This window comes from Delphinapterus leucas, chromosome 2 (genome assembly GCF_059928025.1).
Source record: "Delphinapterus leucas isolate spDelLeu-1000000601 "Yukka" chromosome 2, BTC_Dleu_Yukka2, whole genome shotgun sequence".
NCBI lineage: Eukaryota > Metazoa > Chordata > Mammalia > Artiodactyla > Monodontidae > Delphinapterus > Delphinapterus leucas.
In genome coordinates, this window is record NC_143130.1 from 117,390,990 (window position 1) to 117,405,844 (window position 14,855).

General features: G+C 39.8%; 1 pseudogene across 1 annotated transcript in view; it reads right to left on the bottom strand.

Annotated features, from left to right (window-relative positions):
• Positions 1 to 14,855, bottom strand: part of LOC149750264 (WW domain binding protein VOPP1 pseudogene) — a 101,235-nt pseudogene that overhangs the window by 70,456 nt on the left and 15,924 nt on the right. The gene's annotated exons all lie outside the window — the stretch shown is intronic.

Here is a 14,855-nt window from a genome sequence, read left to right on the forward strand (position 1 = left end):
TGTGGAGAGTCTGGTTTGGGAGGCTGGGGTGTGTTTGAATATGTATGTCTAACAAGTGCTCTCGGTGATTATTAGTTTGGGAGACACTAACATAATAGATTGGATTAATCTGGGTAGAAATGGGTGCTGGAGGAGGCTCAGGAAACATGGGAGTCCAATTAAACTAACTAGGGTGTATCCTTCAAACTAGAATGTAACTAAAGAAAACCCAGCCTATTTATTACTTACTTACTTACTTACTTATTTATTTTTGGCTGCGTTGGGTCTTCATTGCTGTGTGTGGGCTTTCTCTAGTTGCGGAAAGCGGGGGCTACTTTTCGTTGCAGTGCACAGGCTTCTCGTTTTGGTGGCTTCTCTTGTTGCAGAGCACGGGCTCTAGGCATGTGGGCTTCAGTAGTTGTGGCACATGGGCTCAGTAGTTGTGGCTCGCGGGCTCTAGAGAGCAGGCTCAGTAGTTGTGGTGCACGGGCTTAGTTGCTCCGCAGCCTGTGGGATCTTCCCAGACCAGGGCTTGAACCCGTGTCCCCCGCTTTGGCAGGTGGATTCTTAACCACTACGCAACCAGGGAAGTCCCCAGCCTAATTATTTATACAGAGATCTATTTAAAAAAAAAAAAAAAGCAACCTGTGCTGATAAAAGAGTATGTGTAGGACTCAAGTCTAAAAAAAATCAGAAAAATATGTCAGTATTTTTAAAAGGAAAGAATGAGTGAATACACAGACCAGCTAAAGCAGATTTTCAACTCCCCTTTGATAAGAGAATTTCAGAAAAGTTCTAGCATTGACATTTGCTAGAATGAGGTAGACAGCTGGCCAGGATGACACCCATCTCAATGCATATGTTTCAACACTGATTACTTTTGAAAGGCTTATTACTTTTAAGTCACATTATATAGGACTGATGGTAACTAAGTCTGTGACTTTGGGCAAGTTGATTACCTCTGTGGGCCTGCTTCCTGCCTATACAATGAGGTTAGACTGTTTCTTAGTCTAGGTAATCTGTAAGCTCTCCCACAGGCCTTAGATTCTTTGGTTGGTTCTATGGCATAACCATCTCTCCCCTGATGCACACACAGGAGACCCTGCTGCTGAAATTGGCCTGGAATCTCATGGCCTCACTTCCTCCAGTCCTTCCCTAAGACAAGACCTGTGACTCAAGCTGAGGGTGTAGACAGAGGAGGCAAACCACTGCAGAACATAGAGGTTCCTCTAACCATCATATTCTGGTCTCTGAAGGGGGTTCTGAAGGTCCGTAGATTAGATAAGAGCATTAAGTCAATTTCAAAATGTTCTGCTTTGATAATTGAACTGTGGTAGAATGAAAAGAGAGAAAGAGGGAGAGAGGGAGGGAGGGAGGGAGAAAGGAAGGAAGGAGGCAGGGAGGGAAAGATGAGAGGGAGGGAGGGAGGGAAGAAAAAAATCACCTGGGCATCCCCATAGCCAACTGTCGAAACTGTCAGGTATTGTTCTTGGCTTTTGTGTGGAGCTTGAGAATTACTGGTTGGGTAACAGGAAAGCCCTGAGACCTAAACAAAACCTCAGGCAAGAGCCTGTCCTAAAGAATTCTAGTCTCTGACCTTGAAGCCCTCAGGCCTCAATGAGGTCACCAGTTGGCCCACTAATATATGATCTCTCACAGAAGGGAAGAGCAAGTGTCAAATGCCCAACTCACAGCCACGACCCCAAGCCTTTCATGACTGCTTTGTTACAAAAAGTAGGAAAAACAATTTTTTAAAGACAACGCCATATATCTGACAAAAAAAAACCCAACCCACTAATTCAAAAAGATACATGCACCCTAATGTTCACAGTAGCATTATTTACAACTGCCAAGACATGGAAACAACCTAAGTGTCCATCAACAGATGAATGGATAAAGAAGATGTGGTACATATATGCGATGGAATACTACTCAGCCATAAAAAAAGAATGAAATGGTTCCATTTGTGGTAACATAGATGGACTTGGAGGGCATTATGCTAAGTGAAGTCAGACAGAGAAAGAAAAATACTGTATGATATCACTTATATGTAGAATCCACAAATGACAACAGACTAGTGAATATAGCAAAAAAGAAACAGACTCACAGATATAGAGAACAAACTAGTGGTTATCAGTGGGGAGAGGGGAGGGAGGGGGTCAATGTAGGGGTAGGGGGCATGGAAGGTACAAATTATTAGGTGTAAGATAGGCTTAAGGATGTACTGTACAACACAGGGAACATAGCCAATATTTTGTAATAACTGTAAATGGAAAGTAACCTTTAAAATTAGCTTCTTTTCTAGCTAGAAATCTCAGGGGACTTACATGAAGTTCCCCTGAGAGTATGGCCTGTGGGTTACAGTGCCATGACTAGGCTTGTATCCTTGCTCTAAAACTTAATACCTACTTAATTTTCTGAGCCTCAGTTTCCTCATCTGTCAAATGGACACCATTATGCCTACATCATACAGTTGTGAAAAGGAGTATATAAAATAATATATATACATATATACTGACATGTGTATAGCAAATAAATTATGCTCAGTATTTTTCTTTTCTTTTCCTTTCCCACAAATGACAAGAATGCGCCTGATAGTATAAATATTTTGGGATTGTGGCCAATATTCAAACATGAGACGTAAATGGGAAAAAATTCAGATTAACCAGTGGTAAATAGATTAATTAACTCCAATCAGGAGGTAAACTAGCCAGAGCTGCAGGCTCAAGTCAGAAGAAAGAATTGAATGATGGTCTAATTTGAAACCAGAAGGTCAGCTGTGAAAATAACCCCGTTTGTAGGACACGAACAAGGAGTCCCTTGTTATCACTGTGACTATTTTAAAGGTGCTCAGCATCTCTTTCAGTGCACAGATGGGGCATCCTGGCATTCAGACCTTACAACTGTATCCCAGCCAAAACTCTTGGCCAAAAGCAACCCCAACTTTCTTGAGATGGTAAAAACTATCTGTCAACTCTGGAATGTTTAGAATTAAATATAGAGATGAAGAAATAAACCAAACCATTGCTATTCATGATTTTTTCATAGAGTTAGAAATGATCTCTGTATATATATTTTTTGTGGTACGCAGGCCTCTCACTGTTGTGGCCTCTCCCGTTGCGGAGCACAGGCTCCGGACGCGCAGGCTCAGCGGCCATGGCTCACGGGCCCAGCCGCTCCGCGGCATGTGGGATCTTCCCGGACCAGGGCACGAACCCGTGTCCCCTGCATTGGCAGGCGGACTCTCAACCACTGCGCCACCAGGGAAGTCCCGATCTCTGTACATTTTATATTTTAAGTATTTGGTGTTTTTAAGAGATTTTAGGAAATTTGATAGATTTGGGCTTTAATTCTAACATAAAATGTATAAGTGAGTAATTTTAGACTTAGATCTTTAGTTGAAAGATAAAGAGAAATATGCAAAGTTTGTAAACAAGATTGGAGTGTATATGATTAACTTGAGATGGACCACATTCATTTATTTAATTAGATTTATTAGAATGGGAAGGTTTGGGTAGGTAGGTTAGGCAGTAGAAATACTTTAAAAAATCAGATATAGTCAATTATAAATGCAGTCTAATATGTTCAAGGGAATTTCATAAGATGTAAACAGGACAAATTGTTTAAGGGAATTTGGTCTGTTCAGCTACTCAATCAAACAATAATCAAATAACCCCCTGGATTTATTATATTTATTTTTAAAATAAGAATTGTAATTTGAACTTGAAAGCTTCAGGAAAATTTTTTATTTTTTAATAATAATTTTTAAATCTCAAGGTTTAAATTCTATTCTGTGTCCGGAAAAACATCACACAGACACGAAATAACTCACTTTCACAGTGCCAATTTTTAGGTTGCTGACCACTTAGATTTCTATCGTATTTTGGGAAACAAAGTAGATATAGAAAAAGGAATTTATTCAATTCTGAATGAAATACTTTTAAACTATTTTAACCCTCAGAAGAAGGGGGAAAGGAAATAGAAAAAAGGTTCATGAAAGGATAATAATAATGAAACTTATTTTGTGCTTAGTATGTTCCTAGCACAGCTCAAAGAGCTTCACATGTATTACTCATTTAAGCCTGCTAAAACCCCATGAAACCTTAGAACAACAGCGTAGAAGAAGAAAGGAAGTGCTGTGTGGGTTGCCACAATCTAGGAAAAATTCTTATCTTAGCCCGTCAGTGCTTTCTAAGGTAGCCCGGTTACCACATGCAGCACCCTGTAATATACCTGTTCATTTATCCTTTCACTCTTACAGCCAACATTTATTAACTTCTTACTATGTGTCGGGCTACTGAGTGGCGCACAGCTTTTCGGAGAGCAAGCCTGGAGACCAGTAAGGAGGCTGATGCCATGATCGAGGTGGACCTCATGGTGCCCGGTTTAGGGCCGTGGCAATTGAGATGCTGAGGGAAGGATAGATTGAAGAGTTACTTAGACGTTAGAATTGATATGACTTAATTGGAAACAGGACATTAGGGGAAAGGTGGTATCTTTTCCCAGGCCCTCAAAATACAAGGCCTGAGGCCAGAGTTAAGGTCATAACAATTGATTTGGTAGATGCAAACCCAAAGAAGTGAGGATGAGGAAAAGGGGAAGCGAGCAGGGACAGCTGTGCAATGACAGTGTGCTGCATGGCCACCCTGGCTCCTGGTTCACGACAGGAGAACATACAAAGAGAGAGAGTGGATCACTCAGTAGTATGTTTTTTCAGCACACAGGACTCCTTAGAAGGGCTGCCAAGAACAAACATATCCTGAAGCAATCCACAGAAAGAGAAAGAAGGGGGACTTCATCTCACAAGTTACCTCCTATCTTCTATGTACCAAGAAAAAAAAAAAAAACCCTAAGGAAGGAGTGAGTGGAGAGGTAGGAGGTGATGAGAGTTCCATTTTGAATATGTTTCATTGCCTCTTATGAGATGTCCAGATGGAAATCTCCAATAGGCAGTTGAATGCAGACAGAGTCTGGAGCTCAAGAGAGAGAAAGACAGGTTGGAGAAGACTGAGTAGTGAGCACACAGTGTGTGCTAGGCTGCGCCCCCCAGAAGCCCCCTCTGGGAAAGCAGCACTCATTCCTCCGGCTGCCAGGACTGTTGCCTGCTGGTGGCCACGGCCAAATCCCTCTCCAGGAATGACCCTTTATCAAAGGAAGCTGCCTTGCCCAAGTCTATGCACCTACCGCGTGCATGCAATGACAGGGGGGTTACAAAGACCTGTCCTCTTCGCCTCAGTTCAGGTCATTTCTGCAAGGCCTTCTCAGCTCTAGAGTTCCCTAGAACTGGATAATGCCACTGTTGAATCTACATTGCCAGTCCTGCTTCCTTCATCCCACTCCCGGGGTGGTTTCTAATAGTGACCCCCAGTACACAACCTGCATACAAATCTCTGTTTCAGAATCTCCCAGAGAACCTGAGCCAACATAGAGTGGAAGCTGAGGAAGGGAGAATTCTACGTGGACACCCTTTCAGAAGCTTGTCTGTGACAAGGAAGGAAGATTCCTGAAGAAGGGTACTGTCAAAGGAGGACTTTTTAAGTATAGTTGATTTATAATATTGTGTTAGTTTCAGGTGTACAGGAAAGTGGTCAGTTATATATATATAAAAGATCATTTTCCATTATAGGTTATTGTAAGATATTGAATATAGTTCCCTGTGTCATACAGTAAATCCTTGTTTTTTATCTATTTTATGTATGGTAGTTTATATCTGTTAATCCCATATTCCTAATTTATTCCTCCTCCCCCACTTTCCCCTTTAGTGACTATAAGTTTATTTTCTATGTCTGTGAGTCTGTTTCTGTTTTGCATATAGTTTCATTTGTGTTAATTTTTAGATTCCACATATAAGTGATATCGTATAATATCTGTCTTTCTGTCTGACTTACTTCACTAAGTATAATATTCTCTAGGTTTATCCATGTTGCTGGAAATGGCAATATTTCAATGATTTTTATGGCTGAGTAATATTCCATTGTATATATATATATATATATATATATATATATATATATATATACACAATGTATATATATACACCACATTTTCTTAAGCCAATTGTCTATTGATGGGCTCTTGGGTTGTTTCCATATCTTGGCTACTGTAAATAGTGCTGCTATGAACATTGGGGTGCATGTATCTTTTTGAATTAGAGTTTTCATCTGTTCTGGATATATACCCAGGAGTGGGATTGCTGGATCATAAGGCAGCTCTATTTTTAGTTTTTTAAGGAAACTCCATGCTGTTTTACATAGTGGCTGCACCAATTTACATTCCCACCACAGTGTAGGAGGGTTTCCTTTTCTCCACACCCTCTCCAGCATTTATTATTTGTAGACTTTTGACAATAGCTATTCTGACCAGTGTGAGGTGATACCTCATTGTGGGTTTTAATTTGCATTTCTCTAATACAGTAAGTCCCCTACATACGAACGAGTTCCATTCTGAGAGCACGTTCGTTAAGTCCAATTTGTTCATAAGTCCAACAAAGTTACCCTAGGTACCAACTAACACAATTGGCTATCTAATACTGTACTGTAATGGGCTTATAATATTTTTCATACCAGTAATACATGGAAAACAAACACAAAAAGAAAACTTTCTTAATCTTACAGTACAGTACCTTGAAAAGTACAGTACTACAGTACAACATATGGCGTACAGGGCTTGGCACCGAGAGAACAGGCAAGAAGAGTTACTGACTGTACTGAGGAGGAGGGAGGAGGTGGGAGATGGTAGAGCTGAAGGATTGTCAGCAATAGGAGATGGAGGGCAAGCTGCAATCTCACTCACGCCTGATGGTGATGGCACAGGTTCTGGTTCCTTGCTGGATTCAGTTCTATCTACCCACTTGAAAAAACGATCCAGGGATGTCTGTGGAGTAGCTCTTTTATTCTTGTCAGATGACACACGGGAGCACTGGATTGCATTCTGAATGGCTGCTGCAACCTTTGTGTACCATTCTGTGTTCGGGTCCTGTGCCTCAAAAACTAACTGTGCCTCCTCAAATAAAGAAAACCTCCTTGCCATTTCCTGCATCGTGAATCTCTTCGGTTCTTCAGTTACTTCTTCTTCCTCTTGTCTCTCTTTGTCCTTTCTCTGGGCCTCCAATTCCATCAGGTCTTCATTAGTAAGCTCCTCATGTTGTACAGCAAGGAGTTCAACAAGGTCGTCCTCTTGCAGATCTAGCTCCAGCTTCTTGCTGAGGGTCACTAAGTTGCTGAAGACCTCTTTGGACTCCTCATCCACCTTCCCAAATCCAGGAAAATCATGAACAAACTGTGGGCAAAGTTTCCTCCAAACCCCATTCATGGTGACAGCTGTAACCTCATGCCAAGCAAGTCAATGTTTTTTATGGCCTTGTAGAAGTTATATAGTCCTTCCAAAATGGTTGCAAGGTTGTTCCTGATTTGTCACTCACCTTTACTGCCTGCTGAAAAGTGTAATGTAAATAATATTTGAATTTATTTTTGTATATGGTGTGAGGGAGTATTCTAATCTCATTGATTTACATGTAGCTGTTCAGCTTCCCCAACACCAGTTGTTGAAGAGACTATCTTTTCTCTATTGTATATTCTTGCCTCCTTTGTCAGAGATTAATTGACCATAAGTGTGTGGGTTTATTTCTGAGCTCTTTATTCTGTTTCATTGATCTGTGTGTCTGTTTTTGTGCCAATACCATGCTATTTTGATTACTGTAGCTTTGTGGTATAGTCTGAGGTCTGGAAGGGTTATGCTTCCAGCTTTGTGCTTTTTCCTTGGGAAAGCTTTGGCAATTCTGGGTCTTTTGTGTTCCATATAAATTTTAGGATTATTTGTTCTAGTTCTGTGAAAAATGTCATGGGTATTTTGATAGGGATTGCATTAAATCTGTAGATTGCTTTGGGTAGTGTAACCATTTTAACAATGGTTAAAAGAGTATGGGATTATCTTTCCATTTCTTTGAATCATCTTCAATTTCCTTTATCTGTGTTTTAGAGTTTTCAGCATATAGGTCTGTCACCTCCTTTATTCCTAGATATTTTCTTTTTTTGATGTGATTTTAAATGGGACTGCTTTTTCTTACTTTCTCTTTCTGATCTTTCATCATTAGTGTAAAAAAATGCAACCGATTTCTGTATATTAATCTTGTATCCTGCTACCTTGCTGAATTCATTAATTAGTTCTAATAGTTTTGGGGTTGAAACTTTAAGGTTCTCTATATAGAACCATATAGGTTCTCTATATATTTGCATGTCATCTGCAAATAGTGACTGTTTTACCTCTTCTCTTCCAATTTGGATACGTTTTCTTTTTCTTATCTGATTGCTGTGGCTAGGACATCCATTACTTTGTTGAATAGAAGTGGTGGGAGTGGTATCTTTGTCTTGTTCCTGAATTTAGCAGGAAGGCTTTCAGCTTTTCACTGTTGAGTATTCAGTTGGCTGTGGGTATGTCATAAATGACTTTTATTATGTTGAGATATGTTCTCTCTATACCCCTTTTGGTGAGAGTTTTTATTGTGAATGGATGTTGAATTTTGTCAGATGCTTTTTCTGCATCTATTGAGAGGATCATGTGTTTTTTGTCTTTCCTTTTGTTAATGTGGTGTATCACATTGCTTGATTTGCATATGTATTTTTTAAATAAATTTATTTATTTATTTTTGGCTGCATTGGGTCTTTGCTGGTGTGTGTGGGCTTTCTCTAGTTGCGGCAAGTGGGGGCTACTTTTCATTGTGGTGCACGGCCTTCTCATTGTGATGGCTTCTCTTGTTGTGGAGCACAGGCTCTAGACATGTGGGCTTCAGGAGTTGTGGCACGTGGGCTCAGTAATTGTGGCTCACAGATTTAGTTGTTCCGTGGCATTAGGGATTTTCCCAGAGCAGGATTGAAACCATGTCCCCTGCATTGGCAGGCAGATTCTTAAGCACTGCACCACCAGGGAAGTCCCTGATTTGCATATGTTGAACCATCCTTGTGATCCTAGAATGAATCCAACTCAATCATATTGTATGATCCTTTTTATGCATTGTTGGACTTGGTTTCCTAATATTCTGTTGAGGATTTCTGCATCTATACTCATCAAAGATATTGGCCTATAATCTTCTTTTTTGGTAGTGTCTTTGTCTGGTTTTGGTATCAGGGTGGGGGTGGTGGCTTCATAGAATGAATTTGGGAGTGTTTCCCCTTCTTCAATTTTTTGGAAGAATTTGAGAAGGATAGGTGTAAGTTCTTCTTTGTATGTTTGGTAAAATTCCCCAGTAAAGCCATTCAGTCCTAGACTTTTGTCTGCAGGGAGTGTTTTATTACAGCAGATTTCACTCCTAGTGACTGGTCTATTCAAATTATCTGTTTCTTCTTGACTCAGTTTTGGCAGGCTCTATGTTTCCAGGAACTTGTCCATTTCTTCTAGGTTGTCCAATTTGTTGGCATATAACTGTTGATAGTGTTCTCTTATGATTTTTTGTATTTCTTCAGTATCAGTTGTTATTTCTCCTCTTTTGTTTCTTATTTTGTTTATTTGGGTCCTCTCTCTGTTCTTATTGGTGAGGCTGGCTAGAAGTTTGTCAATTTTGTTTAACTTTTCAAAACACCAGCTCTTGGTTTTCTTGATCTTTCCTATTGCCTTTTTATTGGGGGGGTCCTCTATTTTATTTTTTTCCTCTCTGATCTTTAGTATCTTCTTCCTTCTGCTGACTTTGGGTTTTGTTTGTTCTTATTTTTCTAATTCTTGTAGGTAGTAGGTTAGGCAGTTTACTTGATGTTTTTCTTGTTTCTTGAGGAAGGCCTGTATCGCTATGAACTTCCCTCTTAGAATTGCTTTTGCTGCATCCCACAGGTTTTGTAAGGTTGTGTTTTCATTTTCATTTGGCTCAAGGTATTCTCTGATTTCCTTTTATTTTATTGTTGACCCATTGGATTTTTAGTAGCATGTGGCTTAGTCTTCATGTGTTTGTTCTTTTCCCGTTTTTCTTTCTGTGGTTGATTTCTAGTTTCATACCATTGTGGTCAGAAAAGATGATTGAAATAATTTCTATCCTCTTAAATTTGTTGAGACTTGTTTTGTAACCTAGTATGTGGCCTATCCTAGAGAACATTCCACGCACACTTGAAAAGAATGTGTATTCTGAGTTTTTTTGGATGTAGTGTCTTGTAGATATCAATTAAGTCTGTTCTATTGTGTCATTTAGAAGCTCTTTTGCCTTATTGATTTTCTGTCTGGAAGACCTGTCCATTGATGTCAGTGAGGCATTAAAGGCTCCCACTATTATTGTATTCCTATCAATTTCTCCCTTTATGTCTGTTAGTATTTGTTTTATATATGTAGGTGCTCCTATATTGGGTGCATAGATGTTAACAAGTCTAATATCCTCTTCTTGTATTGACCCATTTATCATTATATACTGTCTTTCTTTACCTTATAACCTGTCCTTCATTATATTTTTTTCTTTTTAACATATTTATTGAAGTATAATTGCTTTACAATGGTGTTTTAGTTTCTGCTTTATAACAAATTGAATCAGCTATACATATACATATGTCCCCATATCTCCTTCCTCTTGCATCTCCCTCCCACCCCTCTAGGTGGTCACAAAGCACCGAGCTGATTTCCCTGTGCTATGCGGCTGCTTCCCACTAGCTATCTATTTTACATTTGGTAGTATATATAAGTCCATGCCACTCTCTCACTTCTTCCCAGCTTACCCTGCCCCCTCCCCATGTCCTCAAGTCCATTCTCTACATCTGCATCTTTATTCCTGACCTGCCACTAGGTTCTTCAGAACCATTTTTATTTTTTTATTTTTAATTTTTTTTAGGTTCTATATATATGTGTTAGCATACAGTATTTGTTTTTCTTTCTTACTTCACTCTGTATGACTGTCTCTAGGTCCATCCACCTCACTACAAATAACTCAATTTTGTTGCTTTTTATGGCTGAGTAATACTCACTGTATATATGTGCCACATCTTCTTTATCTATTCATCTGTCAGTGGACACTTAGGTTGCTTCCATGTCCTGGCTATTGTAAATAGAGCTGCAATTAACGTTGTGGCTATTGTAAATAGAGCTGCAATTAACGTTGTGGTACATGACTCTTTTTGAATTATGGTTTTCATTATCTTTCTTTATGGCCTTTGTTTTAAAGCCTATTTTATTATATGAGTATTGCTACCCCCACTTTCTTGTTGTTTCCATTTGTGTGAAATATCTTTTTCCATCCCCTCACTTTCAGTCCCCTCACCTTGTTTTCCAGTTGATTCTGTAGTTCTTCAAAGGAAGATTTTCTAAATTTGGAAAGACTAAGCATTTTTATATGCTGATGAGAAAGAGCTAGTTGAGAGGGAAGAATGGAAGATTCTGGATGATAAAAAGACCTTGAGAAGAAATGGAATCCAAATCACAGGTAGAACAATTGTCTGTTATAAGAGGAAAGGCATTCCCTGTGATGAGAATGAGGGAGAAGGAGAGAATGAGTGTGAATATAGGTAAAATTTATTTTCACTGTAGGGAAGGTTAGATCATCTACTGAGAGTAAGAGGAACTGGAAGCTGGGAGTCAGAAGCTTGAAGACAGTGGGGAATGTTAGAAATAGGCAGTGGGGACAGTGGCTGGGAGAACCACCCAGTGGAATGCCATAGAATTGCTGAGCAGTGATGAAGTCCAGGTTGAGAACGCAGTCACCAGGAATTTATAGTGGCAATCATCATAGTACTAAACATGGTATGTTATAATTATTCACAGGCCTCTCTCAGCACATGTGCCTGACAACCTGGTGTATCCACTAAATGTTGAATAAATGAATGGACCCAGTTTAAGTGAGCCCTCCAATTGAAGGGCCACATCTCCTCCACCAACAGAGTTTCATCAACTAAAACCATTAGAAAGCTATCTTGGGTCTATCTCTCTCTGATATTTTTAGTCTAAAGACATGTTGAGATGGAAAATGCGCTTTCCTCTGCTTTTGTGCAAGTTTGTTATATGTTATATATGTACGCTTTGTAATGCATGTTTGCTGTGTAATGCATGTATGCATTCAGTAGTTTTCCAAAGATCACTAGGAAGGGCAGGGCAGAGCTCAGGCTAACTCAGGTCACCTGACTTGCTATACTGGGATATATGATATGCCATGTGAAACTGCCAAGGAGTTCCAGGTGATACACTAAGCCTTCAATGTTCCCTTCCTTCCTTCCTTCCAGCCTCCCTCCATCTTTCCTCCCTGAGCATGGTAGACCTCTTGGAATCCTTTCTGATCTCCCTACCAAGCTGTCCCCCAGCTTCATTATGTTCAGCCCTCATTTGCACATGCTCTTGACACCTGGTGTTTGGTGGCAGAAATGGCTGATAAAATTCCACACTTATTAATTTCATGTTTAATCTAACTGATACTTCTGTAGCCTTTGCAAATAACCTCTTTGAACAAAAACTGCAACGGCTCATTCCAAACCCGATCAAAGAGGTATGCATGACTCACAGCCACTAAATAAACATTGATGCCTGATGGCAGTAATATGGCTATTTATATTCAGAGCCTGATTTAACCAGTGGCATTCCTGTAATAAGATAATAAGCATGAGCTGTTTACTACAAAAAAAGGAGAGTCTGTGGTGCTGGTGTTCAATAAAATCCCTTAACAGGCAAATGAGTCTCTGAAATTGGTTGGCAAATACATCCAGAATGAGATGTGCTAATTAGTTGCTGTTACTGATTTTCTAAAATAAAGAGTTTAGACTTAAATTAGCTCTGAAATTTAGTACAATAAAAAATACTGGATATATGATATCATGTTGAGAGTCTTACAGATTATATCTAATATATGTACAGCAATACAATTAAGAAAAAAGAACTCTGCACATAAATCACTAGATTTTAAACAGAGACTGTCTAAGAAGAGGTTTTAAATGTGAAGAATTAGATATTTGAATCTCAGGTTCAAGTTTTTTTTCTATTCAGAAAGCATTTGTAGATGATCCTCTTGGCTATACGGGCAGAGATATCTATTACTATAAGCACTTTAATTTTTAAATAGAAAGAGCAAAAGAATGTAAGAGTTATCTTAATCACATTTGGATACCCTTTAAAAATAGATTAAGCCATTCAAAACCAAGATCACAGAGGGTCTAGGTAAACATGTAGCAGACAGCTGTCTGGACTCCGAAAAAAATGATGGAAGTATCAAGCTTGTGAAGCCTCTCCCAACGCCATCCAGCACTGGTTTTCCTCAACTGAGGTAAAAGCAGCAGGCGTGTTGTGCCTGCTCCCTTTCTCCTTCTGCCATCACTCCAGGCAGACCCCTTCCAGCTGCTAAAGATGCATCTTCAAACTTCCATTTTCACTGCTTCCTTCACCAAGCTTGAAGGAGCTGCCTCTATCAGGACTTGCAATTTCAAATAGTGAGATGGTCTCAGAAGACAACCAAACATTATTTCTTTTAAAAAATCAAATATTATATCTAAAAAGTTATGGCCAAGTCATAAGAGGATTCAGCTTGTGTCTCCATCATATTTTTTTCCCCTGAAACCGAGTTGAATTCAAGAACCTGTTGTTTGAATTTAGCTGGTTGAGATGATGCTTGTTTTCCCAGAGCAAATGGTCTTTCTTCTTTTAAAGCCAACTAGATGGCAGACAGTGCTGTAGCCCTAAAGTAGTAATGTTTCTAATGTTAGCAATGAGTCGATTCATTCATCTGAGTTCTATTCATCTACAGTTAAACCGACAAAGGTTGATTATTTATGTGCTTTAATTTAGATGTTCAGTCTGCATCAGAGTCTTTAGTTACCAGGGGTAATTGATGATGTACATCTTTGTCTCCACGTCACAGTGGGCCCCAACTCAGGTACCAACGTTTTCAGCTAATACTGAGACCTAGAATTGTTAGGGACACTCTCATATAATCTAGCAAATAATTGATTTTATAAACAGAATCCTGAGCCATGAACATGTGGTCTTCCCTATATTTTTCGACAGTATTACTTAAGGTTCTCTTGAAACCAATTCTGGACTAGCTTAAGACAAAAGGGAATTTACTTGAAAGGATATTAGCAATTTTATAAAAGGCAAGGATGACTTGAATAGCTGTGCCTCAGAAGCGCAAGAACAACAGCAATTCCGGAGACGTGAAAACAAGAGCTTCTGGGCTTATTCTGTTATTTTTGTAGCTCTGAGACTAACATCTCCTGGTTCCTTTGTTTCTTTTTTAAGCTTCTATGTTCTTAGACAAGTAAATCTGGTTGGTCCAGCTGCGCTCAAACAAATGACCTGAACAAATCAGTTATGACTAACAAAGGGGGGCGGTCAGGGTCACATGGCATAGACATGGCTTCTGTGCAAGTCCCCAGAGACTTGGAGGATAGTTGTCAAATGGGCAGCAAACCAAAGGGTCCTCTATACCAGTGCTCCTCCAAGTGCTGGTCCCCAAAAATGTCAGATGTCAATCCAGGAGGGTACTGTATAAGGAGCAGGCACCAGAATCTAAATCAACACATTGCTTACTTCATTGAGAGAATCTTGCCATTAAAAACTCATCAGCTGAACTAAACAGTGTGCTAGTGACAAAGCTGGGTTATATCCTGGTGCAGCATGTCTCACCTCCTCATGGACCAGTAGTGAACAATTTGTGGACCACCCTTGAATAGCAGTCTCTTCTCTTCAGCCCTTGCCTGACTTTATGGGACTCATACCAGAGCAATCAAGAACATAGACTTTGGGCTTCCCTGGTGGCGCAGTGGTTAAGAATCCACCTGCCAATGCAGGGGGCATGGGTTTGAGCCCTGGCCCAGGAAGATCCCACATGCCATGGAGCAACTAAGCCCATGCGCTACAACTACTGAGCCTGCGTTCTAGAGCCCGTGAGCCACAACTACTGAGCCTACAAGCCACAACTACTGAAGCCCGTG